This window comes from Cervus canadensis, chromosome 20 (assembly GCF_019320065.1).
Source record: "Cervus canadensis isolate Bull #8, Minnesota chromosome 20, ASM1932006v1, whole genome shotgun sequence".
Lineage (NCBI taxonomy): Eukaryota > Metazoa > Chordata > Mammalia > Artiodactyla > Cervidae > Cervus > Cervus canadensis.
In genome coordinates this window covers 15,039,305-15,044,152 of record NC_057405.1, presented here as the reverse complement: position 1 = coordinate 15,044,152, position 4,848 = coordinate 15,039,305, and the positions used below count along the sequence as shown (strand labels likewise).

Here is a 4,848-nt window from a genome sequence, read left to right as displayed (position 1 = left end):
AGATCCCCTGGAAGAGGAAATGGAAACCCACTCTAGTATTCTTGCCTGAAGAATCCCCATGGACAGAGGAGCCTGGAGGGCTATGATCCTCTTCCAATGGATGCAGAGGTCCCTGGGCCAACTTTACTTCCTATTACCTTATACCTGACTGTCCCTCTTTCCAGGGTGTCAATGATCTTTAGTAAACTATTAATTTGATTAGGCTTCTCTTCTTGGTGACTAACCATTGTGTGAAAACGATAAATTACAAAACAAAATTTACTTATAATGATGCTATGAATGTGAATGATAATTTAATTATGCCATAACAATTATTCTCGTAAAGTGACATAAAATTCAATCCCCTGTGCTCGCTTCGGCAGCACATATACTAAAATTGGAACGATACAGAGAAGATTAGCATGGCCCCTGCGCAAGGATGACACGCAAATTCGTGAAGCGTTCCATATTTTTTACCAGGAACTGCAGGAGAGGAGCGGTCGAGATGAGAAGACCGGCTGGGCTCTGTTCCCAGTGCTCAAGGATGAAGAGGAATCCCAGTTCATCGATGAGACCACTAGACGAGGGCTTGAGGATGAGCGGGTAGAAGTGATAGTGGGGCGGTTTAAAGGCCACAGGCCATCAGTCTGGGAATTGCTGAATTCTGAATACGTGACAGAGGACAAAAAACTAGAGTTAGTACAAAAATACAAGAGGGACACAGCACATGCATTAGAAAAGGTGGTAAAAGTGATCTTTGAGATAATCAGTGAGAAAGAAAAGAACAAAAAGCAGCTATGGTTCAGAGGTATCAGGAAACAGATCACAGCTTCTGAGCTGCTGACTTCATCCATCACGTGCAGCTGCTCCAGAGGGCTACTCGGGATCCTGAAACAGGGTTCTTATTCCTTTCTCTCACTGGAAAATGATCGTTCATTCGTGTTAAATAAAATTTTTTTCTTCTGTTAAGCATACATAGGAATGTTTTTAAAAATTGTTGTCTGGATATATCTGTTAAGTAGGTTTTACTTCCATGTTAATTACCTTCATGTCTTTCCCCTCGTTTTTATTGTAATTGCTCATTTTTGTCTATTTCCATTAAAGTCATGATCTTAAAAAAAAAAAAAATTCAATCCCCTGCTGTTCCAAATTTTGTAAATTATATAGATTCAAAGAATCTGATAAATTTTAACATTCTCTCCTTAGCTGTGTCCTCCAGAGATTCAAATTTGAATGCAGCTCTTTTTTTTTTTTTTTTCCATTCTGGCCAATGTTTCTTCTTGGGTCTTCCTCAGTGGCTCAGTGGTAAATAATTTGCCTGCCAATATAGGAGACATGGGCCAATCCCTGGGTCAGGAAGATCCCCTGGAGAAGGAAATGGCAACTGACTCCAATATTCTTGCCTGGAAAATCCTATGGACAGAGGGACCTAGTGGACTACTGTCCAGGGCGTCACAAAAGTCAGACACGACTTGGCGACTAACCAACAATAATCTTCTCACACTACATGTAAAAGAAAATTGTTGGATGCAGCTATTTCACATTTATCTTCATCTATTGTAAACACACAATCTAAACCACCAGGGAAGCTCTGTCTTGTAAACATTTGAAAAATTTTAAATAGTTATTTTTTTGGTCAATTTGTTCTAATTCCCTGGTGGCTCAGAAGGTAAAGTGTCCTCCTGCAATGTGGGAGACCTGAGTTCAATCCCTGGGTCGGGAAAATCTGCTGGAGGAGGAAATGGCAACCCACTCCGGGACTCTTGCCTAGAAGCTACAGCCCAGGGGATGGCAAAGAGTCACACATGGCTGAGCAGCTTTACATCTCATGAATCAGGCTGCTTGCCACTTCTAACTAGGTAAAATTTTTAAAAAATCATACGGAATGTTCTGGGACAAAAAAGAAAAACTGATGAATTTAACTAGCAAATTAAATTTATTTGTGTTTATCCTTTTATTCAATTTATTCTTATGTTAACAAATATTTCATTCGGGGAGTGGGAGGTGGGAGGTGGGAGGGGGGATCGGGATGGGGAATACGTGTAACTCTATGGCTGATTCATATCAATGTATGACAAAACCCACTGAAATGTTGTGAAGTAATTAGCCTCCAAGTAATAAAAAAAAAAAATATTTCATTCAATGTGTGTTTTCTCTTTCATTAACTCTTGAGCTTGCTTTATCTAAAAGCAGATTATTACCTGCTGACTTCCTGTCATTAAACTACATTCAAAGTTGCCCTGCACAACACCTCCACTGCAACAGAGTAGAATGACTAAGCACACCTTACCTCCTCAATGGCCTTGGATAGGAGCTCCACATTTTAGATGAATAAAGCAGACATCCAAACTGGAGGAAACAGCATACTTCTAACACACAATATTTTGGATTTATTCATCTTATTAGCACATCATTACTTATTGCTACACAGCAAGCAAAAAGGTCTGAAGATTAGAGGTTTAGATATTTTAATCAGGAAGGAGGGACCGGAGAATTATAAAACTCTCTGACTCAAGAGTCATATTTTACTTACAAAGATGGAAACCACAAAGGTGGAAAAGAGTTCGGGGATGTGAGCAGATTATTCTGGCTTGACTGAAAAAATGTAAAGTCGGGACACATTGCGTGAGTTGTGTAAGATCTTAAAGCTGTGTAAGATCTCACTGCTGAAATGGTGCAGGACATTCAATTGCACATGCATAGCATGGTAACAAGGAATCCAAGTGTATGTTATAAACAAAAACAAAATCAGACGCATGCAGCTGTTGGCTGAAACACGTGATCTACAAGCATGAAAGGGGTTTTCTGTTGACTATGGAAATTTCCTGTTCAGCTGAAATAGTATATACAAAAGCCAAGAGGCATGAAAAATAAGACAGAGCTCAGGGTTGTGGTGAGACTCTGATTGGAGAACAGATTTACTCATGGGAGTTTGGAGAAATGAAGTCAGATATAATTCATTCATCAGATTGTAAATGACCTTACCTTCCATATTTATTCTGACTTCATATCAAAGGTTATTAGATATGACTGAAAGCTTTGTTTTAATTGAAATATAGTTGATATATAGTTATGCTAGCTTCAGCTATGCTACATCATGACTTAATATTTGAAATGATCACCATAATAAGTCTAGTAACCATTTGTACCCATGCAAATTTATTATGACATATTGACCATATTCTTTAATATTACATCCCTATAGCTGAGGATCTGTACCTTTAATCCCCTTCACCTACTCACCTGCACGTTACACACCACTGAAAGTCTTTAAACATGACAGTGGAGCATGGTCAGTTTTCCCAAATAGAAGATTTACTAAACTAATAAGAGTGTAGATAAGAGATCAGTTGTAAAACTGCTGCTGTAGCAGGATGAGTAGAAAATGAAGAGGATGTGAATTTTGAAAAAAAAAAAAAAGGTGTATGCAAATAAAGGTAGAGTTCATGCAAATTGGTTACACTGAACTGGCTCTTTGGGAGAAAGGAAGACACAGATACCAGTAGATAAGAGCAGAAACCACTGGTGTTCAAAAACTCTCCCTAGATCTTATGAGTTTGTGACCTTGGTCACAGTACTTTTTTCTTTATACTTCATTTTCCTCATTTATAAAATTTTGTGCAGCTTCCCTCATTGCTCAGTTGGTGAAGAAGCTGCCTGTAATTCAGGAGACCCGGGTTCAATTCCTGCATCAGGAAGATCCCCTGGAGAAGGAAATGGCAACGCACTCCAGTATTCTTGCCTGGAGAATCCCATGGACAAAAGAGTCCAGCAGGCTACTGTTCATGGGGTTGCAAGAGTCGGGCACAACTTAGCAACTAAACCATCACCACCAGATCATATGAGTTTGTGACCTTGGTCACAGTACTTTTTTCTTTATACTTCATTTTCCTCATTTGTAAAATTTTGTAACAATAATTTAGGGTAATTTAGGAACTATCATATAGTATGTTACAGGGACAAATCAAGTCAATACATACACATCACTTAGCAATACATATCAGCAGCAGCTATTTTTATGAAAGATAATTAATATTACCTGATTGGAAGACAGAGGGACAGAAAAATTGCCACAGATGAAAATTGGAGAATGCAAGTATCTTTTTAAAAAGTGTGTATTTAATTCACCTCCATTTATTCCCAGAGTCCAAATAAAATAATTTCCTAATACCTTCATCTATGTGTTCAGTTCAGTTCAGACACTCAGTTGCGTCTGACTCTTTGAGACACTATCGACTGTAACACTCCAGGCTTCCCTGTTCATCACCTACTCCCAGAACTTGCTCATACTCATGTCCATCAATTTGGTGATGTCATCCAATCATTTCATCCTCTGTCATCCCCCTCTCCTCCCACCTTAAATCTTTTCCAGCATCAGAATCTTTTCCAGTTCTTCACTTCAGGTGGCCAAAGTATCAGAGTTTCAGCATCAGTCCTTCCAATGAATATTCAGGACTGATTTCTTTTAGAACTGACTGGTTTGATCTCTTTGGAGTCCAAAGGACTCTCAAGAGTCTTCTCCAACACCTCATTTCAAAAGCATCCGTTCTTCGGTGCTCAGGTTTCTTTACAGTTCACACTCTCACATCCATACATGACTACTGGAAAAACCAAAGCTTTGACTAGATGGACCTTTGTTGTATCTGTCTGTGTATCATTGTTAAACTCTTGTTTAAGCAGGCTGGAAACCTGACAGTTGCTTTGATGCATCTCTCTTCTCCTGCCTTTGTTTAAGCAGTTACTAAGATTTATTGTTTCTGAAAACAGACAAATCACCCTCATCAGTCACTCTTACATGGCGCTTCCCAAGTTCAATCCAAATTGCTATTGGGACATAACCTGAAATGCCTTACCTACCCATCATACCTG

At 39.0% G+C, this 4,848-nt stretch overlaps 1 non-coding gene across 1 annotated transcript; it reads left to right on the top strand.

Annotated features, from left to right (window-relative positions):
* Positions 1-346: 346 nt before the first annotated feature.
* Positions 347-453, top strand: LOC122422957. The gene has a single exon (XR_006264041.1). It is a non-coding gene; the product is annotated as a U6 spliceosomal RNA (small nuclear RNA).
* The last annotated feature ends 4,395 nt before the right edge of the window (positions 454-4,848 follow it).